The sequence below is a fragment of the Tamandua tetradactyla genome, chromosome 3 (assembly GCF_023851605.1).
Source record: "Tamandua tetradactyla isolate mTamTet1 chromosome 3, mTamTet1.pri, whole genome shotgun sequence".
Classification (NCBI taxonomy): domain Eukaryota; kingdom Metazoa; phylum Chordata; class Mammalia; order Pilosa; family Myrmecophagidae; genus Tamandua; species Tamandua tetradactyla.
In genome coordinates, this window is record NC_135329.1 from 100011063 (window position 1) to 100038872 (window position 27810).

The following is a 27810-nucleotide window of genomic DNA, read 5'->3' on the forward strand; positions in this document are numbered from 1 at the left end:
ACTGTATCAACTGGAACATGACAAGATAGTCCTATTATCCAAAGGATTGTATATCAAAAAGCAGTTTAAGCTTCTTGGTGGAATGGAGCAATTTCTGAGAGTCTAACAGTGTAGCAATTATAGGCTTGATCTGAAAAGGACAATATTAGATTATATATTAACCTTTTGATGATCCATGATTCTAGAATGAAGGCATTTTTAAGAAATAAGTGTTTGTTACCCAGTGTTATGAATGTTTATCCCACTGAAAGGGATTGATGAACAACCTTTAAGAAGTTGGCAGAACTCATAAGTAAGGTGGGTGGGTAAATGCCACAAGAGACTAATTGAAGGGGCTTTGATACCCAAACCACTTAGAATATTTTGGAATCTATCCCATGACCTATTGTAGATTCACACACCACAGTACGCAGTAAATGTGTCACAGAAAATTTGAGAATGTATTGCAATTTGTAGATAAAATAAGATACCCTATTAAGAGATGCCTGAGATATGAAAAATAAAAATGCATATATATATATATGTATAGGACAATGTAAAATATTGTTCTTAAAATTAAATGGAGAATTTGAATTAGATTAATTGGATAGGAGTTGAAGTTTATGATGGATTGTAACTACCTCTTGGGTTCACCTGTCATTATCTTCAACTATAAACAGGATTTATTTAAAATTTGACATATTTTTAAAAAAATTCACTATAAAAGAGAAATAAGGTAGGGTTTGTGCTCCTGGTATTCATATGCATATGAAGTTGCAATATTTTAAACAGCATGAAATGTGTGTCAGGATAGACTGACAGATCAAGTAAGCAAAGTAGAAGTTGGAGGGAAAAAGCAAATGCATGATACGTGTAAAAGGAATACACCAATTAGTAGAAGAAATACAATTATTAAAAAAATAGGACTGAGAAAAATGGATAAGTAGTTCTAGAAATGAACTAAAGTTTTCCTATTTCATGTCTCACAATAAATTCTAGAATAAAGATATGTATACATATATTTTGTACATGAATTCATCAATAATTAATTTTGAATTTGAATTAGGAAAGGCAAGCGTAATATCAAAAGAAAGGAACCCCCCAAAAAAAAGTTTGATGGCTTTGACCAAATAAGATTGAGAAAAAGCAAAAGTGGGGAAAACATGATTAAAACAAATAAGGGATAATATACTTACCAATACTTAACATATAAATAATTCATACATATCAATGTGAAATAAAGATACTCCCTCTAAATACGGGGCAAAACACCAACAGAAAATTAGCAAAAAGAAAATCTAGACAATTGCCTAGGGAAAAATATTCAAAGTCACTCTTCCTTAATCATGCAAATGAAAACAATTAGGTGCAATTTTCCCCTGGAAAATTAGCCAAATGAAATAGGTTTATAATAAAGTGAGCTAATGACAGCAGTGGACACAGATATTCACATGAAATTTTGGTAAGCTACTTTCATATTTCTGAAGGTGATTCAGAATTGCATGATCGTCTTTTAACTCAGAAATTCATTTTCATTTACCTGATAAATAATCACATATTTTATTGCAGAAATTCTCTTCTATAATGCTGGTGGATTATCAGCAATGTTCACAAAGTTTCATGTAGAAATATTTATGCTGGCATTATTGAAAATGGGAAAATCTATATGGAAGCAAAGATTTCAGCTAAACAATGGGTTACCCATATAATGGTGGGCATTCTTTAAAAATAACATTTTAGAAAAAAATAATGATATATGAAAACGTCTACTCTATATTAATAAGAATGGCCTAACACTAGTTAGTATATAAATATAAAACTGATTTTGTAACATTCAAAGAACAATACAAGAGGAAAATGACTAGGATGAAATCGTGTTAGTAATAAATGGTGACTTGATGACTATTTCTTTTCTGTACCTTTCAGTATTTTCCAATCTTTCTAAAATGAAAATTTATCTTCTATATCATCAGAATTGAATTGGGAATTGATCATTATTATATTAATTTAAGGATTTCCCCACATCCTATGAAGGAAACCCACACAACATACTGTCGTACACACAATTCTTTTTATTTCTCTGGAGTCAGTAGGAATATCCTCCCACTTGTATTTTTTTTAAAATATTTTTATTGAAAAATCATCACACACATACATTCTATACATGGTGTACAATCAGTGGCTCACAATATCATCACAAAGTTGTGTGATGTATTCATCACCATTATCATTTTTTAGAACATTTGCATTGCTTCAGAAAAAAGGAATAAAAAGAAAAAAAAAGTTTCATACATTCCAAGCGTCTTACCCCTCCCTCTCATTGACCAGTAGTATTTCTATCTCCCCAATTTATTTTACCCTTTGTCCCCCTTATTATTTATTCATTTTTATCCGTATTTTTTCACTCATACCCTGGATAAAAGGAGCATCAGACTAAGTTTTCACAATCACAACCCTCCCATTCATTTCTGACTTTAGTTACTTGCATCTTCTCTCTTTTTTTCTTTGATAGTCTAACTAGAGGTTAATTGATTGTATTGATCTTTTCAACTAACCAATTTTTGTTTATTATCCCTATTTAAAAAAAAAAACCCTTACTTCATTTATCCCTACTTTAATCTTTTTAATTTCCATACTTTTGCTTGCTTTGGGTTTAGTTTGCTCTTCTTTTTCTAGATCTTCCCATTGTGTGGTTGGGCTCTGTTTTGAGAATTTTCATACTCTATAATGTAAGCATTTGGAGCAATAAATTTCCATTTCACCACTGCCTTTGCTGCATACTATGTTTTGTCAGGCTGTGTTTTCATTTTCATTTGCCTCAACATATTTTCTATTTTCCCTTGTAATTTCTTCTTTGACACATTGGTTGAAAGTATATTTAATTTCCACATATTTGTGAATTTTCCAGTTATCCCCCTGTTACTGCTTTATTGCAAAGTGGTGAGAGAAGATAGAGTGTATGACTTCAATATTTGCTAATGTATTGAGACTTATTTTATGACCTAAACATATAGTTACATGGGAGAATGACCACGTGTCCTAGAGGAGAATGTGATTCTGTACTGTTGGGTGCAGTGTTCTATTATGACTACTAGATCTAGGTGGTTTATAGTATTGTTCAAGTCTTCTATTTCATTATTACTATCCTGTCTAGATGTACTATCCATTACTGAAATTGATGTATTGAAGTCTTCTACTATTAATTTAGAAGTATCTACATCACCCTTCAAATCTGTAAATATTTGCCTCATATATTTTGAGGCTCTGACGATAAGTGCATGTATATTTATAATTGCTATGTCTCCTTGTTGAATTGACCCTTTATCAATATAGAGTGGCTTTCTTTGTCACTGGTGTTTTTAACCTAAGGTCTTCTTTATTTGATATTAATATAGCTACCCTAGCTCACTTTTGGCTACCATTTGCATGGAATATTTTACCAATATTTTCATGTTCAACCTACTTATGTCTTTGAATTTAAAGTGAGTCTCTTGTAAATAGCATACAATTGGGCCATGCTTTTATGTCCATTCTGAAAATCTCTTTTTTCTGGGGAGTATATTTCAAATATATTTAATTATATTTAAAGAAATTACTATAATGTAGGATTTTCCTACCATTTTGCTATTGTATATTTGCACCTCATATATTTTTTTGTCCCTCAGTTCTTCCATTAATGTCTATCATATTTATTTAATTTTCAGTAGTATAACATTTTTGAGTCCCTTCTCTTTTCCATTGTTCATATATTTTAATATTTTTTTTGGTTACCATGGGGTTAAATTTAACATCATAATCTATAAAAATCATGCTTGCTTTGCTGCCAATTTAATTTCAATAGCACACAAACACAGGTCTTATATCCCTCTATCCTCCCCCAACCTTCCGGTTATACTACTAGCAAATTATATCTTTATATATTGTGTGTTCAGATCCATAGAGTTATCATTATTTTTATCCATTTGCATCTCACAACCCGTAAGAAGTAAAAAGCAGAGTCACATAACAAAAAATACCATAGACTATTACTGGAACTCACAATTACCCATGTAGTTACCTTCACAGGAGGTCCTTATCTCTCCATACTGCTTCATTTCACTGTCTAATACTTTTTCTTTCAGGCTGAAAACCCCCTGATAGCATTGTTTGTACAGCATGTCTAATGGTAACAAACTCCCTCACGTTTCATTTATCTTGGAATATTTTAATCTCTTCCTCATATTTGAAAGACAGTCCCACCAGACATAAAATTCTTGATTCCCAATGGTTTTCTGTCAGCACTTTAAATGTTCTTTCCCACTGATTTCTTGTCTCCATGATTTATGATGAGAAAATTAGCACTTAATATCACTGGGCCTCCTTTGTGCATAAGATGTTTCTTTTCTCTTGCACTTTCCATATACTATCCTTTTGCTTAGCAACTGACAGTTTTAAAACGGTATGTCTGGACATGGTTCTCACTGAGTTTATCCTATTTGGGGTTCGTTGAGCTTCTTGAATGTGTATATTCATGTCTTTTATTCAATTTGGAAAGATTTTCTATACTTATTTCTTTCAGTATGCCTTCTGCCCCTGTCTGTCTTTCTTCTCCTTGTGGGAACCCCATAATGCACTTATTGGCATGCTCGATGGCTTCCCATAAGACTCTCAGTCTCTGTTCATGATTTTATTTTATTTTTTTCATTCTTTTTTTTTTTCCTGCTCACCAGTCTGAATCATTTCAATTGTCTTGTATTCAAGTTCAGTGACTCCTTCCTATGCCAGCTCCAATCTGCTGTTGAAAGCTCTTAGGTTTTCATTTCAGTTACTATTGTTTTCAACTCCAGTATTTCGGTTTGGTTTCTTTTAAAATTTTATATCCATTTATTGAGATTTTCATATTGTCTATTCATTGTTTTCCTGATATCCTTTAGTTTTTTTCTCCATGTTTCTATGCATTACTTAATCTTCTTGAGACTACTGAAATTGTTTTTTTTTTTTAAGTCTTTGTCTGGTATGTGCAAATTTCAGTCCTCTTCATTGTGGTTTCTAAATATTTATCTTGCTCATTTTGGTGGGATATAATTTCCTGTTATTTGTTGGTCTAGGGGACTTCTGTTTTACACCATACACTTTTAAACATTTTAATAATTTAATGTGTTAAGTCTGAGATTAGTCTCTGAACTATTGTTTCCTTAAGTTAATATCCAGCAAGTAATATGACGGAGATTTCCTTGAGTGTTAGGAGCTGCTTCAGTTTGCTAAAGCTTCCAGAATGCAGTATACTACAGAAATGGATTGGCTTTTATAAAGGGGATTTATTGAGTTACAAATTACAATTCCAAGGCCATGAAAATGTCCAAATTAAGGCACATGAACAAGAAGGACCATCTCAGAGGAAAGGCTGCTGGCATCTGGGGTTCTTCTGTCACATGGGAAGGCACATGGTGATGTCTACTGGTCCTTCTCTCCAAAATGTCTCTGTGGGTGTTTTCTTTCTCTCTGAGCTTCTCTTGGCTCGGGAGCTCTCTCAAACTATATCTCTTCCTTAAAGGACTCCAGCAAGTGGATTGAGACCCACCTTGAATGGTTGGGGTCATATCTCCATGGAAACAATCTAATCAAAAAGTCCCACCCAATAATAGGTCAGCCCCCAGAAGATTAGATTAAAATAACTTAGGCTTTTCTGGGGTACATAATAGACTTCAACCAGCATAGGAGCTAATGAAAACTAACAAACTAATGTAAAGATCTTCTCATTGTCTTTGAAAATCAGCTTTATATTGGCTGGCACTCTCCTTTAGAGCTGAGCCCTTCTACCAAGATTATCAATTCAAGGTACATATGGAGTGCATGGTTCTCTCTATCTTTTCTCAGCCTGCATCTTGTCCTGGGCTTGTGATTGTTCTTGGCCTTAAGAAACCCCGTCTTTATAGAAACCCAAATGTCCCCTCTACTCCCTATGAAACACACTTTCCCCCTTTCCTGAGTAATCTATTGCATGTCTTAAAGCTCCTGATACTTTGCCCCAGATGACTTTGACTTCTATTTTACACTGTGTTTTCTGTCTGCAAGCTCTTTCTGCCAGCAGAATTAGCTCTGGGAGAGTGAGCAACAGTTGAGATTCCAGGTACAGTCTTTCAGGCTTCCACCTGCTACTGGCACTGACATACAGGCATCCCAGTGTGAACATAAGGGTTACTCCACTTTCTCTAGAAAAGTGCCAGGGACCCACAATGGGAGTTCAGGTACGCTCCACCCTGGACTGGGGAGAGTGTGAGAGCATGGCCAACAGGGGTGTTACAAGCTTCTCCTTCCATGTTTAAAGTTAATGGCACCCTGGAGCCATTTTATGCCACCATCTTGGTCGATTGGAAGTCTAGGTAATTTATTGTAATGTCTCTTTTTTGCTGGTTAGAATATGAGTTCCTCAAGATAAAAATCGTTCTATTTTCTTCATCACTGAATTCCACATGCCTAGCAAAGTGCTTTATTCAAAGCAGGCAATCAGTAAAAGTTTGTTGAATAAATATGTGAATGAATGAATGAAACTATATCTATTACACACCACCCTAATACATAGATATGTATCTATAGTTGCTAAATTTGTTCACAAATATTCTGCTCTTTCTCCAGGAAGAAACAATGTAATTTCCTCCAACCTAAAGGCAGGTGTGACCACATTTCTAGTGGAGCCAAGTTAAGTGAATGGAAGATTTAATAGCCATGTAGTGGGAATGAAGCATGGGAATTTTTGAGCCACTGAGATTTGTTAGGTTAATTAGTATTTGAAGTATAACATGCATAAAGTTCATTAATCTTAAGTTGTACAGGTCTATGAATTTATACCTATGAATATATCTGTATCACCACCACCAGGTTAAGATACAGAATATTTCCGGCACCTCAGCGCCCAAAGCCACAACAGAGATAAAAAAGACAGCGTACCCCATCCTGGAACGGCTGGCTGGCTGAGAGAAGCAGCTCGGGTGAGATTGCCGAGGCGCGCGGGCCTCACCGGGCAGGGCGGGAAGCAGCCGGAGTTACTCCCTTCCCCCTTCCCGGGCCGGCTGGGAGAATTGGAGAGGAGGTCCCCTGAAACCAAGGCGGCTGGCGCCCACACCACGCGCAGCCCCCCGGACCAACTGAGAGAATTGGATCGGAAATCCCCAGGCCGTGGAGAACGGTGACGGGTGGGGAGGCCCCTTCCAAACCCGTGACTCCCGGGGAACGTGCACTCTCTCGGGCGGGCCGCTGCCGCTGGCGCCCTCCCGCCACGCTTGTCGCCCAGGGCCGACTAGGAAATTCGGACGGGCTCTTTCCCGGGCTGCGGCGACCAGCAACCCTCCCTGCGTTCGGACCCCAGGCCGGCTCAAGTCGCTTCGGATAGCGAACCCCCCGGACGGCGAGAGTTTTCCAAAGTTTAAGGTCCCACAGCACCTTTTACTGGTGGGACCTACAGACAAACGTGTGCCACGAGCGCCACCTACTGGGCAGGATAAGAAAAACAGAACCCAGAGATTTCACAGAAAAATCTTCCAAACTTTTGGATCCAATACCCAGGGAAATCTGTCTAAATGCGCAGACGCCAACAGAAGATAACGGATCACGCTCAAATAATTGAAAATATGGCCCAGTCAAAGGAACAAACCAATAGTTCAAATGAGATACAGGAGCTGAGACAACTAATGCTAAATATACGAACAGAAATGGAAAACCTCTTCAAAAAGAAATCGATAAATTGAGGGAGGACATGAAGAAGACTGGGCTGAACATAAAGAAGAAATAGAAAAACTGAAAAAACAAATCACAGAACTTATGAAAGTGAAGGACAAAGTAGAAAAGATAGAAAAACCAGGATACCTACAATGATAGATTCAAAGAGACAGAAGATAGAATTAGTGATTTGGAGGATGGAACATCTGAATTCCAAAAACAAACAGAAACTATCGGGAAAAGAATGGAAAAATTTGAACAGGGTATCAGGGAACTCAAGGACATATGAAGCGCACAATATACGTGTTGTGGGTGTCCCAGAAGGAGAAGAGAAGGGAAAAGGAGGAGAAAACTAATGGAAGAAATTTTCACTGAAAATTTCCCAACTCTTATGAAAGACCTAAATTACAGATCCAAGAAGTGCAGCGCACCCCAAAGAGATTAGACACAAATAGGCGTTCTCCAAGACACTTACTAGTTAGAATATCAGAGGTCAAAGAGAAAGAGAGGATCTTGAAAGCAGCAAGAGAAAAACAATCCATCACATACAAGGGAAACCCAATAAGACTATGTGTAGATTTCTCAGCAGAAACCATGGAGGCTAGAAGACAGTGGGATGATGTATTTAAATTACTAAAAGAGAAAAACTGCCAACCAAGACTCCTATATCCAGCAAAATTGTCCTTCAAAAATGAGGGAGAAATTAAAACATTCTCAGACAAAAAGTCACTGAGAGAATTTGTGACCAAGAGACCAGCTCTATAAGAAATACTAAAGGGAGCACTAGAGTCAGAACCAAAAAGACAGAAGAGAGACGTATGGAGAAGAGTGTAGAAAGAAGGAAAGTCAGATATGATATATATAATACAAAAGGCAAATGCAGAGGAAAATATTATCCAAACAGTAAAACACTAAATGTTAATGGACTGAATTCCCCAATCAAAGACATAGATTGGCAGAATGGATTAAAAAACAGGATCCTTCTATATGCTGTCTACAGGAAACACATCTTATACCCAAAGATAAACATAGGTTGAAAGTGAAAGGTTGGGAAAAGATATTTCATGCAAGTAACAACCAGAAAATAGCAGGAGTGGCTATACTAATATCCAACAAGTTAGACTTCAAATGTAAAACAGTTAAAAGAGACAAAGAAGGACACTATATACTAATAAAAGGAACAATTAAACAAGAAGACATAACAATCATAAATATTTATGCACCGAACCAGAATGCCCCAAAATACGTGAGGAATACACTGCAAACACTGAAAAGGGAAATAGACACAAATACCATAATAGTTGGAGACTTCAATTCGCCACTCTCATCAATGGACAGAACATCTAGACAGAGGATCAATAAAGAAATAGAGAATCTGAATATTAGTATAAAGGAGCTAGACTTAACAGACATTTATAGGACATTACATCCCACAACAGCAGGATACACCTTTTTCTCAAGTGCTCATGGATCATTCTCAAAGATAGACCATATGCTGGGTCACAAGGCAAGTCTTAACAAATTTAAAAAGATTGAAATCATACACAACACTTTCTCGGATCATAAAGGAATGAAGTTGGAAATCAATAATAGGCGGAATGCCAGAAAATTCACAATATGTGGAGGCTCAACAACACACTCTTAAACAACGAGTGGGTCAAAGAAGAAATTGCAAGAGAAATTAGTAAATACCTCGAGGCAAATGAAAATGAAAACACAACATATCGAAACTTATGGATGCAGCAAAGGCAGTGCTAAGAGGGAAATTTATTGCCCTAAATGCCTATATCAGAAAAGAAGAAAAGGCAAAAATGCAGGAATTAACTGTTCAATTGGAAGAACTGGAGAAAGAACAGCAAACTAATCCAAGCAAGCAAAAGGAAAGAAATAACAAAGATCAGAGCAGATAAATGAAATTGAAAACATGAAAACAGTAGAGAAAATCAATAAGACCAGAAGTTGGTTCTATGAGAAAATCAATAAGATTGATGGGCCCTATCAAGATTGACAAAAAGAAGAAGAGAGAGGATGCAAATAAATAAGATCAGAAATGGAAGAGGAGACATAACTACTGACCTCACAGAAATAAAGGAGGTAATAACAGGATACTATGAACAACTTTACGCTAATAATACAACAATTTAGATGAAATGGACGGGTTCCTGGAAAGACATGAACAACCAATTTTGACTCAAGAAGACATAGATGACCTCAACAAACCAATCACAAGTAAAGAAATTGAATTAGTCATTCAAAAGCTTCCTAAAAAGAAAAGTCCAGGACCAGATGGCTTCACATGTGAATTCTACCAAACGTTCCAGAAAGAATTAGTACCAATTCTCCTCAAACTCTTCAAAAAAATCGAAGTGGAGGAAAACTGCCTAATTCATTCTATGAAGCCAACATCACCTCATACCAAAACCAGGCAAGGATATTACAAAAAAAGAAAACTACAGACCAATCTCTCTAATGAATATAGATGCAAAAATCCTCAACAAAATTCTAGCAAATCGAATCCAGCAACACATGAAAAGAATTATACATCATGACCAAGTAGGATTCATCCCAGGTATGCAAGGATGGTTCAACATAAGAAAATCAATTAATGTAATACACCATATCAACAAATCAAAGCAGAAAAATCACATGATCATCTCAATTGATGCAAAGAAGGCATTCGACAAGATTCAACATCCTTTCCTGTTGAAAACACTTCAAAAGATAGGAATACAAGGGAACTTCCTTAAAATGATAGAGGGAATATATGAAAAACCCACAGCAATATCATCCTCAATGGGGAAAAATTGAAAACTTTCCCCCTAAGATCAGGAACAAGACAAGGATGTCCACTATCACCACTATTATTCAACATTGTGTTGGAGGTTCTAGCAGAGCATTAGACAAGAAAAAGAAATACAAGGCATCAAAATTGGAAAGGAAGAAGTAAAACTAGCACTGTTTGCAGACGATATGATACTATACGTCGAAAACCCGGAAAAATCCACAACAAAACTAGAGCTAATAAATGAGTACAGCAAAGTAGCAGGTTACAAGATCAACATTCAAAAATCTGTAGCAATTCTATACACTAGTAATGAACAAGCTGAGGGGGAAATCAAGAAACGAATCCCATTTACAATTGCAACTAAAAGAATAAAATACCTAGGAATAAATTTAACTAAAGAGACAAAAAACCTATATAAAGAAAACTACAAAAAACTGCTAAAAGAAATCACAGAAGAACTAAATAGATGGAAGGGCATACCGTGTTCATGGATTGGAAGACTAAATATAGTTAAGATGTCAATCCTACCTAAATTGATTTACAGATTCAAGGCAATACCAATCAAAATCCCAACAACTTATTTTTCAGAAATAGAAAAAACCAATAAGCAAATTTATCTGGAAGGGCAGGGTGCCCGAATTGCTAAAACATCTTGAGGAAAAAAAACGAAGCTGGAGGTTCGCGCTGCCTGACTTTAAGGCATATTATGAAGCCACAGTGGTCAAAACAGCATGGTATTGGCATAAAGATAGATATATCGACCAATGGAATCGAATAGAGTGCTCAGATATAGACCCTCTCATCTATGGACATTTGATCTTTGATAAGGCAGTCAAGCCAACTCACCTGGGACAGAGCAGCTCTTCAATAAATGGTGCCTAGAGAACTGGATATCCATATGCAAAAGAATGAAAGAAGACCCATCTCTCACACCCTATACAAAAGTTAACTCCAAATGGATCAAAGATCTAAACATTAGGTCTAAGACCATAAAACAGATAGAGGAAAATGTTGGGAGATATCTTATGGATCTTACAACTGGAGGCGGTTTTATGGACCTTAAACCTAAAGCAAGAGCACTGAAGAAGGAATAAATAAATGGGAACTCCTCAAAATTAAACACTTTTGTGCATCAAAGAACTTCATCAAGAAAGTAGAAAGACAGCCTTCACAATGGGAGACAATATTTGGAAATGATATATCAGATAAAGGTCTAGTATCCAGAATTTATAAAGAGATTGTTCATCTCAACAACAAAAAGACAGCCAACCCAATTACAAAATGGGAAAAAGACTTGAACAGACACCTCTCAGAAGAGGAAATACGGATGGCCAAGAGGCACATGAAGAGATGCTCATGTCCCTGGCCATTAGAGAAATGCAAATCAAAACCACAATGAGATATCATCTCACACCCACCAGAATGGCCATTATCAACAAAACAGAAAATGACAAGTGCTGGAGAGGATGCGGAGAAAGAGGCACACTTATCCACTGTTGGTGGGAATGTCAAATGGTGCAACCACTGTGGAAGGCAGTTTGGCGGTTCCTCAAAAAGCTGAATATAGAATTGCCATACGACCCAGCAATACCATTGCTGGGAATCTACTCAAAGGACTTAAGGGCAAAGACACAAACGGACATTTGCACACCAATGTTTATAGCAGCGTTATTTACAATTGCAAAGAGATGGAAACAGCCGAAATCTCCATCAACAGAAGAGTGGCTAAACAAACTGTGGTATATACATACGATGGAATACTATGCAGCTTTAAGATAGGATAAACTTATGAAGCATGTAATAACATGGATGGACCTAGAGAACATTATGCTGAGTGAGTCTAGCCAAAAACTAAAGGACAAATACTGTATGGTCCCACTGATGTGAACAGACATTCGAGAATAAATTTGGAATATGTCCTTGATAACAGAGTCCAGCAGGAGGTAGAAACAGGGTAAGATAATGGCCAATTGGAGTTGAAGGGATACAGACGGTGTAACAGGACTAGATACAAAAACTCAAAAATGGACAGCACAATAATACCTAATCGTAAAGTAATCATATTAAAACACCGAATGAAGCTGCATCTGAGCTATAGGTTTTTGTTTTGTTTTGTTTTGATTTTACTATTATTACTTTTATTTTTTTTCTCTATATTAACATTCTATATCTTTTTCGGTTATGTTGCTAGTTCTTCTAAACCAATGCATATGTACTAAGAAATGATGATCATGCATCTATGTGATGATGTTAAGAATTAATGATTGCATATGTAGAATGGTATGATCTCTAAATGTTGGGTAATTTCTTTTTTCCGTTAATTAAAAAAAAAAAGAGAGAGAGGGATAATTGGAGCTGAAGGGATACAGACTGTACAACGGGACTGGATATAAAACTCAGAAATGGACAGCACATACAGTTTCCTTCTTGTCATTTCCCAGTCAGTACAACTGCCCACCTGCACCCCAGTAACCACTATTCTGGTTTCTATTGACATAGATTTACCTGATCTTGGAACGTCATATAGATAAAATCATACAGAACATATTCTGCTGTGTTTTGTTTTTCACTCAAAGTGATGTCTGTGAGATTCACTCAGATTGTGCTCTTTTTAATGCTGTGTACTGCTTCACATGGTAAATACCATAATCCATCTATTTTACTGTTGATGGATATTTGGGTTATACCAGTTTTGGGCTATTATGCATAAAGCTACCATGAAAGTTCTATACATGTCTTTCGGTGGAAAAATACTCTCATTTCTCTTGGTATATACTCAGTAGTGGGATGCTAAGACACAGACAAGCCTATGGTGAGGCCATGGATATTTTGCCAATGTGTGTAGTGGTTCTTAGATTTATTCTGTCAGAATGACCTGAAGTCACTGGACCCATCCCCAAAGTTTCTGTTCTAGCAGGCCTGGACAGGGTTCAAGAATGTGCATTTCTAAAGTTTTCAGGCCATGTTGATGCTGCTGCTCTGAAGACTACATTACAAGACCACTAACAGATTAATGGAATTTGATTGCTTAATAGAATTTGCCATTAGATTTTCAAGAAGTTACTTCAGCTTAAACTAGCTCACCCTGATAGGAATTAGGCTGCCATACTTAGCAGGAAAAAATACAGAACATCCAGTTAAATTTGAATTTCAGACAGAAAATTTTAAAATGGGGGAGGGGAGGATGCTATGTGCCATGCAATATTTGGGACATACTTATTTTAAAAGATTAACTGTTGTTTATCTGAAATTCAAATATTACTTACCCTTTTCTCTGAAGGCCTTGATTAGGTCATTATGAAAAGCTACCCAGCTAGTAATTGGCTGCAGCAGATTTCTAATCTCAATCTATCTGCCTGAAGTCCACATTCCCTCTATTCCAGCAATATTTCCTTCTCTGCTGCCTCACTGGCCCAATCTTGAGTGAGAGACTGCTTCACTCTCCAAAGTTACTAACACAGCATCAGAAGGAGTACTGCAACCATTTACTCATGCATAAGCCTAGAAACACTGCTCCCTGGGATGCTACATAGAAATTTATCTTCTCCATGCTAAAGAAGAAAAGCATTTGATGACTTGGTGCCCCTTTAAGCTCCCACATGCTTTCACCTTTAGATTCCACTGCCTCTCAGACCTGACCTTTCTGATCAAGGGTTCACTTGTCTCCACCAGGGGTGTAATTTCATATGCAGACATTTGCCAGGGAGTCCATGAGAGTGATACATGGCTTACCTTTCTCTCTCAGAGGACAAAAGTACCTGTCACTTCTACAAATTGCTCTTTTGTGGCAGGGCAGGGCAGCAGGCAGTTAGCATTCTTACAATGTTTCTCTCCAAGGACAATCCAGCTAAATGAGCTCAGTCTTTCAGTCTGTTCCAGCTTGTGCTAAATGTCAACAGTCATCCCAGTGGTGTGATTTTTAAGGGTTCTAGGATAAATGTCCCACCTCCTAGCCCCACATGTTCTCCCTTCCTAACAATAAAAATCTCATTATTATCAATTCATACTTGAATTTTACGAATAGCTCACTAATGTTGAAAATCTTTGGAAATGCAAATTCATTATCCAATCTAAGCATCATAAATATACCAGTTGAAGGAGTTTCCTCAGTTCCCTTTTATTTCCGGACACAAGAGTTTTTCGGGAGCAGAATGGAACTTGCAGGGAAAAGGAACCTGTAAGAGTTGCCAAGTTCAATTACCACACCTTCTGCGAAGACATTCCTGAGCTTTTCAATCACAAGTCTGAACTGAACATTTCTCCAACCTGAGCCCAACTCATCATACCATGCTAATTACTATGTTGCTCTTGTCTATTTAATTATCAGTCTTCCCAACAAGCTGTGTACTTTTGAGAATAAGAACTTGTTCACCTCTGTGCTCCTGACACCAGTACTTGATTTAGTAGAATATCTTAGACATTCAAGATACTTTGGTAGACTGCTTGCCTGAGTAATTGCCAAGGACAGATTTTGACTTAACAATTGGTCCTTAGGCTGGCCTGTAGATGCTTTTAGTGGCTAATTTTAAGATAGCTTTCTCCCTGAAGGAAGTTTTAGTATATATATGCATGTGTGTGTGTGTGTATGTGTGTGTATATATATATGTGTGTGTGTGTGTGTGTGTGTGTATGTTTATGGCAGCCTTCAATCACCCTCACCCCACCTCCCCCCCCCCCACACACACACACAGAGGCACACACATAACTGAGTCTCTGTCTGGAGGGATGCAGTTTCTTGGCTCTCAATCCTTGCCCTGGACTAGAGGTACATTCCAAGGTTGCCTTAAAGAGTTGCCTCATCAGAGTCCGTTTGAAACCTGGGTGTTGGGTGCTATTGGGAGGGATTTTCTTCAAGCTATTTTGAAGAGTTTTGGTCCACTTAGGTAATTAAACCCCATAAAGGAAATGCAAGATGAGCAATTCCCATGCAGCTGCTGAGGAAAAAAAAGCAAAACATATTTGACCTTTAAATTTGAATATATGCAAAAGGATCATCTTAAAAAACAGAACCTAAGTGGAAAATGAAACTTTCTCTTCTTCTGAAAGAGGAAATTAACTCTCTGTGCCCTTTTACCTTCTAGAGTCTTGATAATCAAAGTTTGGTTCTGGACGGCAAAATCAGCATCACTTGAAGCTTATTAGGAATGTAGGGTTTCAAGTTCATGCATTAAAGGTTGAGAAGCAGTGCTCTTCAGAACCATATGATTACAATTCATTTTACTCCCTTACATACTATGGTTTGTTTTGTTTTGTTTTGTTTTGTTTTGTTATACCATGGGGTTGGGATGCCTTCAGTAATTTCTGACCCCATCCCAAAGATAATAAAGCAAAGGCTGAACAGCTGGGGTCTCCTTCACCAGAAAAGTCTTATTTCCTCTTTCCAAAGATGCAATGTTCTATAATATCCATGGGTTTTGTTTGTTTGTCTTGTAGGCTATATGGTGGGGTCAAATTCCATTTATTTTCTATGTAAGTATCCTGTTATTTCAGAATCATTTGTTGAATTCTGTTTTGGGGGCCTGGGGATGGGGGGTTTGGAGTGCACAAGCCGGGAATTGAATCCGGGTCTTCTGCATGGCAGGCAGGAATTCTACCACTGAACTTCCCATGCACCCCCTTAACATCCATGAGTTTGACCTGAAAATGGGTATTCTTTGTTTAGCAAGACTCTCAGATTTTATCTTTTCCTATTTTTTTAAATCTCTTCTTGTCTGCCTTCTTTTTTTCCCTTTTGCAAAGAACCTTTGCAAAGTCTCTGTCGGTCTCAACTGAACAAGTAGGAAAGTGATTTCTAGTGAGTTCAGCATCTTGGGGACTTGCTTTAGAGAATAACTATGGCATTTTCAGCTTCAGGTGGGATAAAGTCTATTATTTGGATTGTAAATAAAGGGAGGCACACAAAGCAAGTGACTTAAGATCACAATAATTTATATTTCTTTTCAACAATGATAATTAAAAATCAAATAGTGTTCTTAGATATGACACCAAAAGTATAAGTTCTATAAAAAAAAGTTCTATACTTTCCCTATAAAGTATAAGGGAAAATGGATAAATTGGGTCATATCAAATAGAACTAAAATGGCGATGCAAACTATACTAACAAGAAAGTGAAATGACAACCCACAGAATGGGCTAAAATAATTGCAAATCATATACCTGATGAGTGACTCATTTCCAGAATTTTTAAATAATCTCTTACAACTCAATAATAAAAAAGATAAATAACCCAAATTTAAAAAAATGGGCAAAGGCTTTTAATAGGTATATCCCGAAGAAATTATGAAAAGTGACAATGAGCACATGAAAAGATGCTAATCAGTCATTATGGAAAAGCTAATGAGAACACAATATTATACTATTTCACACCCAGTAGAGTGACTAGAATCCAAAAGGGAGACAATAATAAGTGTTGGCAAAGGTGTGGAGAAAATGGAACCCTTACATTTTGCTGAAAGGAATGCAAAATGGTACAGCTGCCTTGGAAGATAGTTTGGCAGTTCCTCAAATGGTTAAACATAGTGATACCATATGGCCTTAAAATTACACTCATAAGTACATACCCAAGACACCTACTAACATATGTACTATATCTGAATAAAGGTATATTAAAAAATCTAATCATGGACAACCAACTTGTAACATGTTCAGTATTCAGCTACGATGTTTCTAACACTTTGCAAAGTAGATAATACAGCATCGTTATACATGCTTTAAGTGTGAACAAATACTAGAATGTGTGGTCCAGGTGAAAATCAATGGAAGTTTAAGTAAGGAAAATGCCACTGTGTCCTATATATCTGCCTCTTTGTTCATTTGTCCATCCACCCGTTCATGTTTACCTCCCATGCATTCATGGAGCATCTGTTACAAGTCAGCATCGTGGTAGATATTCAGGATACAGCTGGGATAGACAAACATCACCTCCTGAGACAATGAATGGTAGCAATGATGTAGGTGTAAAGTCAACTAATAACAAATAATTCAACAAAGTCAATTAAATAAAATGAAAGGAATCTGTGATACTAGAGCAGACATGGTCATACTCATTTTGCTCACATGACCTCTAAAATAATTTTGATAAATCTATGTGCTCTCCATACATTTTTAAGTTTACAGGTAAGTACTTTTATTATAAGCTGAAATTAATGTATCTTATTTATATTAGAAACTAGCATAAGATGAAATAATATATGTGAATATAAATAGATAAATCTGCCATGATAAGCTTTCTAAAATGGATTTCAACTATAATATTGAATTAATCCCATGATATGCAAAATAATTATGCAAAAGGTTTACTCGTATTTTATACAAAGAGCTTTGAAAAAAAGATGACAATCTTTCAAAATATTCCAACTACACTTCAAAGAACCAGCTTTACTAATCAGTGCTGCTCCCCAGATGTATTAATTCAGAGTATCCACAAATAGACCAAAATACTTCCCTAACTGTAAGCTTCACCTATTTATGTGACCTAAATTAAAAATTAAAGTATACTTTACTTAAGCTAATATTTTGCTTTTTTTTTTCCTTTGTTTGATGCCCTGGTAGATTTTTATAACCCATGTTGGATTTTAGAACATCACAGTAATAATTGGCATTGGTGAGGAGTTTTAATTACTCATTTACTTATGGGTTTTTTGGTAATTTTTTAAAAAGAATATTGTGAATGTTGGCTCATTCTCAGACAGATTAATTCTAGCAAAGAGTATTTATGAAAGATGAGAATCTGGAAATAAATTGCCTTAAAACTTTTGGTGCAACCACACTAATGCCAAGTCTTCCCACAACCCTTAGGTACCTGTATCACCATGAGCTCATATACCACCATGGGCACCCCAAACATACTCTTGAAGCCCACTGTTCTCTGGTAGACAGGGGGAATTTCTGTAGTAAATGGAATTAGCAACAATAAAGTATAGATGTGAGGAAATAACAATCAGCAAGAAATGAGGAAAGAGTTGTAAGTATGTTACAGTTCACATTCATACAAGGTGTTAGCACAGAGATGAAAGAAGGCATGGCCAAAATAGGGTAAAAGCAGGTATATCAGACTCTTGGCACTTCTAGGGTGAATGGGGGAATTAGCCTTAGAAATTGTGTTAGAACATATGCTCTAACCATCAACCCACTATTTATTTTATCTGGTCAGTATCCCTGACTGGTAGTTGAAATTTGGGAAACAGCCATCTTCTTTTCCATACCATCCAGGACGCACTCAGGGGGATGTGGTAGACAGTTTCTAAGCCAAGTGCTATCAGTCCTTTCCATCCCCATACATGCAAGGCATTCCACCATTAATAGATGGAATCTTTTCCTCCAATATCTTGAAGCTGGGCTGGTTTATGACTGTTTTGACCAATAGAATTTTGTGAAGTCAAACACTGTATGACTTCTCCGACTAGATGAGAAGCAGCATTGCAGCTTCCCCATACGTCTCTTTGACCATAGGCTCTGGGAAAAGATGATTGTCATTGCTCTAGAGAGGTCTTTACTGACCATCCCTCAAAAATAGCCACATTCCATTCCCTCTGTTCTCCATCACAACACCCAATCCAAAACTTTCAAAATTAGTGATGAAACATTTTATCTGCCACCTGCTTCTTCTTTTCTTCTCCAAGAGCACAGAGCTCTTCTTTGTCTTTTACATATTTTGTTCTTTGTGCTAAGTGTCATGCCTAGTACAGAATGGGCATTCAGTGAATTTCTGTAGAAGAACAGAATAGATGGACAAACAGATCCATTGGGGCTACACAGAGGAAAACACTGAAAAACAGAATGTATGTCCTCTCGGAGGTTATTACTTGTCACCTTGGAATTGAAAGGACAAGGCACTTTAAAATGAGACAAATTTAAAAGGTAAATGGAGAACATAAAAAAAACTCAGAAAAAAATAGCTTAAAAGTAAGAATTTTCTATGAATGAGGGACAATGAGCTCTATTGATTTCAAGCTTAGCTGATAAATACTGTATGCTTAAACTCATGCTAGCCTTGAAGAAATAAAAAGACCATATTAGGTATCTCCCTTGATTTATAAGAGATTACTATCTACTAAATTATATATATTTACACAGAGAAAGAGAGAGAGAAATGCAAATTGATTTCTATAATTGGATAATAGTCAAATTTGCATCTTAAAGAACAGGAAAAAAATGAAGGCCTACTATTTTCTATGGAGGAGAAGAAGACTTTTTCCTACAGGCAAAGTCAAAGGAAATCAATTTCCAGATAACTTTAGAAAGCAAAGTTCAAAACAAAGTTGAATACACTTGTTAAAGTTGAAGTCCTTTATTCCAACAGTACTAGATACTTTTGAGCACAAACCATTTAACTTTAAAGCATAGATTTTTGAGTCTATCTTAGAGATCATTGCTCTGGATTTCCTTGACAAAATGCTTTTGGTGATTTCTCTATTTCGTATCTAAGAGAATATGTAATTTACATGTATATGTATCTCTTCTTTGACTCCTTTCATACCATACAGAACAACTCTAGGCACAAAATAAGTAATCGATGCCTAAGTAAAGCCCTGCCAAAAAGAAGAATAAAGCAGGAATATTATTAGATTGAAAATGGGAATTTTTTAAGCTTGGATCTGTCCCTGAATGTGACCTTGAACAAGTTGCCTCATCATTCAGATTTATCAGACATAAAATGAGAAGGTAAACTTAATTATTTCTAAGGTCTCTTTACGATTTAAATTTTTACAAATTGCTAAATCACATTCTAAAAGAAATGATCAAAGGAAAGACGACTTGTCTCTTTTGAACTTAGTCATTGACAAAAGAATAAATAATGCCGAAGCGCAAAGTAGATCTTCTCAGCTAAGAAAAACAACAAAATATCAATTCCAGAATAAAGGGCAGGTACTTTATTCCCAGGGGTTTTGGTAAATTTGAAACAATATTACAAGCAAAACAGAATTTTGCACGTTTCAAAATAGAAAATAAATTAAACTATATGAAACTTTCTCTGCCAAGAAAAATAGCACAATTCAGTTCCACATTAAATACTGAAATCTCAATAGATAAAGAAAAAAAATTAGGAAAACTCGGTTAATTAAATTACTTCAATTTTCCTGCGAAACAGTTCACAGTTAATCAGTACATCTGACTTTCTGTAAAAGCAATCGTATGTATTCCCTAGATTATGTCCATCCCTTGGTTATTATTCATCATAGATCACCTAACAAACTATGCCATGTTGATTCTTCAACAGATTATTCATTTTACTGATCAACAGTTTATCTTAATGTATTTATTAGTTCTAACCATTTAGGTTTTGACTCAAGACCCTGAGAATGCTAAAGACATCTATTACTTTCAGTTTTTATTTAATTACTACTTTATTTTCGTAAAGTTTGCTTAAAATTTATTTTGAAAGGATAATATCTGTCTTAATTGGGGACTATTAATAGATCATAAGGACTCATTGCGATTTGTTTCTTTGATCAGTATTAAAAAATTCCCAGCCATTATGCACCTCCTATGTTTTCTTGTCTATCCTTTTGGAACTTTGATTAAGTATCTATTAGCTATTTTTATTCTTTCCTCTATTCTTAAATCCCTACATATTCTTCCCCCCTCCCCCACCTTTCTGGGCTGTACTATAGAAATTTTTAGAATTTATCTTTCAGTTTGCTACTATAATTCTTTCCTCATTGTAAATTAGTTATTAAACCACCAATAAGATTTAATTGTTATAATTTAATATTTTATAATCTAGAAAATCTAGCTGGTTCTTGTTGCTTCCTCCATGCCAGATGCTCCATTAGGTATAGCAGACATAGCACCTAGGACTCACAAGACATTTAGGGTCCCTGATAAATGTTTTAGTTTTTTTTAATATGGATTAAAAAGGATTTTGATTGAATAAAATTTTTAATATAGAGCATTAATATATTTTCCTTATAGCACAGACATAAAATCTGAATCTTAATATTTTTTAATGGAGGAAGGGGCTTGCAAGGCCAAAGTGTCTAGTAATCCATGCAAATAATAATGAAGTCTTATCTTCTTCACATAATCTTTTAATTCTTGAGAATATATATTTTATATAGAAAAATCCACAAAACCAAAAATTTCTACAATGAAAAGTTCCACAAAATTGAACAATCTTTGTCTGACTGACCAAGAAAAAAAAAGGGAGACTCAAATTATTAAAAACAGGAATAGAAGGTATTTCTACTGATCTTATAAAAATAAAAAAAGGATTATAAGGGATACCATGAACAATATTTCATCAAAAATTATATAACATGTGAAATAGATTTATTCCTAGAAAGACACAAATTGCCAAAATGAACTCAAGAAATGGAAAATTTGAATAGAACTATAGTAAATTGAGATATGAATTAGTTATTTAAAAACTTCCTGCAAAGAAATTCCCTTGTCCAGATGGCTCCACTGGTAAATTCTAACAAACATTTAAATAATTAATGCCAATCCTTCATAAAGTCTTCTGAAAAATAAAAAAGGAGGACTCTTCTGAATTCATTCCCTGAGGCCACTGTTACCCTATTACCAAACCCAGATGGACCAATAGATCGCATTATTATAGATGTAAAACAAAAAATATGTGCAAACCAAATGCAACATATAAAAAGGATTATGCACCATGACCAAGTAGAGTTTATCCTACTTGGTTTGAAATCCAATTGTCAATTAATGTACTAAACCATATTGATAGCATAAAGAACAAAAAACCACATTAGCATATAAAAAAAAACCAGAAACATATCTGACAAACTTCAACATTTTACAAGATCAAAACACCCAATAAACTGAGAACAGAAAAATTAAGTCTTCTACCTGAAAAAAGGTCAGTTACAAAAAATATATAGCTAGCATAATATGCAATGGTATCATCCCCGTCAAGATCAGGAACAAAAGACAAGAATGTCTGCTCTTACCACTTCTACTGAAATTTACTTGAATTTCTAGCAATTGCAATCAGGGAAGAAAATCAATAAATGATACTCAGTTTGGAAAAGTAGTTAAACAAATAACAAGATATTCTATGCAGAAAAACTGATGAAATCTGTAAAGGGCTAACATCATACTCAATGTGGAAGACTGAAAGCATCCCCCTAACATCAGGAAAATGGATGTTCACTTTTGACTTCAGTTTAGCATTGTACTGGAGATCCTAGCCAGAGACTTAAGAAAGGAAAAATAAATAAAAAGCCATCATGATTGGAAAATAAGGAGAAAAACTATCTCTAATTGGGCACAACCTGACTTGTTTGTTAGAAAATTCTAATTAATTGACTAAATTATTAGTCAATTAATTAGAATAATGAGTTCAACAATATTGCAAAATTCAAGATGAGTATATAAAATGTTTCTATGCACCAGCAACGAAAAATCCAGAAACAAAAGGAAGAAAATTATTTCATTTTCAACAACATCAAAAATCATGAAATATTTAGGAATAAATGTAAAAAAAGAATTGCAAAATGTGTATACTACAAATGTAAAACATTGTTGAAAGAAATTTAAAAAGATCTAAACAAATGGAAAGACATCCTATGTTCATGGATCAGAATACTTAATATCGTTACATGGCAATATTCCCCAAATTAATCTACAAATTCAATACAATTCCCATCAAGTCCCATGTACCATTTTCTTTTTTGCAGAAATTGACAAACTGTTCCTAAAATTCACATGGAAATGCAAGGAACTTATGATAGCCAAAAGAACCATGAAAAAATAAACAAAGATGGGTTCTGGGAAGATGGCAGAATAAGATAGGTCGAGTTCACCCCTGCTCCAAGGAACAGCTAGAGAAGTGACCTGGAGAGCAATTCTAGGGGATAAGTGACCCGGGAGGGTCTTCTATACCACATAGGGAGGCCCTGGTTGAAAAATCAGAAGAGCTGTAATGCAGATAATCAGAGCCATCCAGCTGGTGCAAACAGCCTAACGCACCCCTTTCCAAATGTCCAGAGTCCTCAGGAGTGCACAGTCAGGGAGACGAGTACAAAGAAGTAAGCCAACCCTCATTCCTTGAAAGTGCTACCCTCATGCACACTGACCCCACCCCGTGACCTACAACTACCTCCACACCCCATGCACATGAACCCCTTCACCCGCTCTCCCACCATGCTGCAAGCATCCCCCAACCCCCACCCCACACATCCCTAAACCACACCCCTGCACTATGCATGAGCACAATCCTGTCCCAGCCTGACCCACCTCTCCCACACAAGCACACAGATGTGCCCTGCCCCTCTCAAGACCCATGCACGCACGTCCAGACCTGCAACCCCCACCTCTCCTGCCCCAGCCATAAAGGCAATCATCTGTGCATCTGGGCTGCAGGCACTCACCTTCATACCTGGCCACAATGCACCCACCCACATGGTCACTTAAACCCACTCAGTCCCCCTGAGCTCTGTGCACATACACAGCAACTTCTATCCCCCAGACAGGGGCATGTGCACATACCCATTCATGCCACACCCCCTCAACTCTGGGCAAGCATTGACCTGCACATCTGGGCCACAACTGTCCCCAGCCCATGCAGGCACAATCCTGCCCTGCTGTCCCTGAGCTCCACACACATAGATACCAGGGCCCTGCCACCCAGACCTGTACACATCAGGCCCCAAACCCTAGACCCATGCACTGGCACAGACACATCCTTCCCACCAGGCACCCACATATCCGTGCACTGACCTCTTGATCTCTCTACCCCATCTGCACAGGGGTTTAGGGGTGAGGCACAGATCATCGAGGTTGCACACATGTACCAGGGCCCTGCCCATCCATCTTCACCCACCCCTGACACATGTCCTACAACCTAGGCAACCTGTGCCTCACCCCTAAACTCCTGCGCATCTGCATCCTAGGTCCCCTGGGCCCCTCCCCCTGTACTAGAATGCACCTGTACCCTGTCCTCCCTGTGCCCTGTACCCCAAACCTTGCATCCACAACCCACATGCTTCATGCACCCACTCGCATCCTGCCCATGTACCAGTCACAGCATATCCGCTCAGTCCTCCATCCACTTCCTGCTGTGCTCTACCTCTATGTCCCTCATGCGGCATCCTGCTCCTATGCTCCATGGCCTGACTGGGATGCCCCTCACCCCCATGAGCCCCCACATTGCAATGCACAATCCCAGGACACACACCTCATGCTCACAGGAACCAGCATAGCATCTTCGACCTATGTATTTAACTGCAACACAGCCCATCACCACACTGTTGTGCCCTTCCCCATGTTCCATATCCTACTCCACATCCATCCTGCAAATACAAAGCTTTAGACTACTGAAGGAAGTCAACTTCCAAAGTAAACCAATCAAGATATTTACATGCCATGAAGACAACAGAAGATCATTAACCATGCCGACAGATATAGCCCAGTCTAATGACCAAATTAAAATACTGGAGACATACACTATGGAACAATTAATCAAAGAAGTCCATTTAACTCTACTAAATAAAATCAATAGGATGGCTAATGACATAAAGGAAATCAAGAAGACCCTAGAAGATGATAAAGGGGAAATTGAAAGAATAAATAGAAAAATTGCAGCCATCACAGAGATTAAAGATGCTGTAGACCAAATAAAAAATGTTAGATACATACAACAGCATTATTGAAAAGGCAGAAGAAAGAATAAGCAAACTAGAGTAAAGGACAACTGATTTTGAACCACAAAAGAGCAAATGACAACAAAGAAGGAAAAAAAATTTAATTGGATCTCAGGGAAATGATGGACAAAACAAAGCACACAGGATAGGATAAGCCTACTTAAAATTAGGCCTAACAGTCACTCCTAGAGAACCTCTTTTGTTGCTCAGATGTGGCCTCTCTCTCTCAGCCAAGATGACAAGCAAACTCACTGTCCTCCCCCTCTCTATGTGGGACATGATTCCCAGAGGTATGGACCTTCCTGGCAATGTAAGACAGAAATCCTAGAATGAGTTGGACTCAGCGTCAAGGGATTTAGAAAACCTTCTCGACCAAAATGGGGAAGAGAGAAATGAGACAAAATAAGGTGTTAGTGGCTGAGAGAGCTCAAACAGAGTCAAGAGGTTATCCTAAAGGTTATTCTTAATGCATTATATAGATATCACCTTTTTAGTTAAGGTATATTGGAGAGGCTGGAGGGAAATGCCTGAAAATGTAGAACTGTGTTCCAATAGCCATGCTTCTTAAGGTGATTGCATAATGATATAGCTTTTGCAATGTGATTGTTTGATTGTGTAAACCTTGTGTCTGATGTTCCTTTTATCTATGGTATGGAAAGATGAGTAAAACATATGAATTAAAAATAAATAAGTAATAGGGGGAACAAATGTTAAAAAAAAATCAGTAGATTGAAATGCTAGTGATCAATGAAAGGGAGTGGTGAGGGGTATAGAAAAAAAACAGGGGAAACGAAGGCTAAAACATATTGGGTAGATGGAAATATGAGCAGTCAATGAGAAGGAGGAGTAACGGTTATGGTATGTATGGGTTTTTTTTCTTTTATCTTTTTATTCCTTTTTCTGAATTGATGCAAATATTCTAAGAAATGATCATGGTGATGAATATACAACTATGTGATTATATTGTGAGTTATTGACTATATACTAAGACTGGAATGAGCATAGGGTAAGAATGTTCGTGTTTGTATGTTATTATGTTTTAAAAAAAATTTTTAATTAAAAAAGAACAGAAAAAAATAAACAATAACAAAGCACACAAATATAAGAATTATTGGTATCCCAGAAGGAGAAGAGAAGAATAAAGGTCTGGGAAGATTAGTGGAGGATATAATGAGGGAAAGCATCTCAATCTTTATAAAAGACATAAATATGCAAATCAAAAAAGCCCAACAAACTCCAAATAGAATAATAAGTCCAAATAGGCCTACCCTTAGACACATACTAATTCGTCTGTCAAATGTTGAAGAGAAGAAAAAATCCTGAAAGTGGCAAAAATAAACAACTAAGTAAAAGGGAAACCATATAAGACTGAGTTCAGACTACTCAACTGGCCATTATGGAGATGAGAAGGCAGTGGTATGATACATTTAAGATCCTGAAAGAGAAAACCTTTCAGCCAAGAATTCTGTACCCAACCAAATTGTCCTTCAAAACTGAGGGAGAGAATAAAATTTTCACAGACAAATGAAGACTGAGAGACTATGTTAAAGAGACCAACTCTACAAGAAATACTAAAGGGAGTTCTGCTGGCTGGGAAAAAAAATGACATAAGAGGGAGGCCTGGAGGAAGGCACAGAATTGAAGACTACCGGTAAAGGTCATTTAAAGGAGAAAAAGAGAAAGAGGAAAAAGAATATATAGATCTGACAAATAAAATCCAGAGGACAAGATGGTGGATTCAAGAAATGCCTCTACAGTAATATTTGAATGTTAACGAACTAAACTTATCAATTGAAAAATACAGATTGGCAGAATGGATTAAGAAATATAGCCCAGCTATATGCTGCTTACAAGAGACTCATCCTAGACACAAGCATACAAATAGACTGAAAGAGGAAGGACGGAAAAAAGGTGCTCCAAGCAAGCTGTAATCAAAAGAAAGCAGGATTGCTATACGAACAGGCAAAATACACTTTAAATGTGAAGACATCATAAGAGACAAAGAAGGTCACATATATTTAGTAAAAGGGACAATTACCCAGGAAGAGATAACAATCATAAATGTCTATGCTCCCAATCAAAGAGCTCCAAAGTGTGTGAAACAGACATTGGCATAACTAAAGAGTGGGAGAAAGATCAAAGGTGATGGTGAAGTTAAACAGAGAAGGTCAGGTTTAACAAATGAGTATGACTGCTGAATCATTATACTGATATTTCTTTTAGTCTGCAGTGTCTTGGAGCAGCTAGAAGAAAAGCGAAAAATCATTGAGCTGTAATCCATACCAAACTTTAAAATCTCTTCCATAACTACTTTTTAAAATGTACTTGGAAGTGCACTGCTTTTTTGTATATATGTTATATTTCACAATTAAAATGAGGTTAAAAAAAAAAAGTAAATGAAGATAGGGGATTCAAACTTTCCAAATTCAAAACTTACTAGAAAGCTTCAGTGATCAAGACATTGTTGCACTGACATAGGATAAACATATAGATCAATGGAATAGAATTTTAAGGTGAATTGTTTTTATCAAAGTTGCCAAGACAATTCATTGAGGAAAATAATAATCTTTTCAATAAATCGTACTGTGAACTAGATATTCACGTGCAGAAGAATAAAGTTGGTCCCTTCACTTAATACCACATACAAAAATTAACTTTAAATGGATCAAAGGTCTAAATGTAGGACATAAAATCTTTAAAGACTTAGAAGAAAATGTAGCAGTTAATTGTTATGACCTAGTGTTA

At 36.6% G+C, this 27810-nt stretch overlaps 1 long non-coding RNA gene across 1 annotated transcript in view; it reads right to left on the bottom strand.

The window, feature by feature from the left end:
- Window positions 1-27810, bottom strand: part of LOC143676264 (uncharacterized) — a 145434-nt gene that overhangs the window by 80218 nt on the left and 37406 nt on the right. Inside the window, exon 4 of the long non-coding RNA XR_013171961.1 lies at window positions 17299-17380. This is a non-coding gene — a long non-coding RNA (uncharacterized LOC143676264). The remainder of the gene's footprint in view (window positions 1-17298; window positions 17381-27810) is intronic.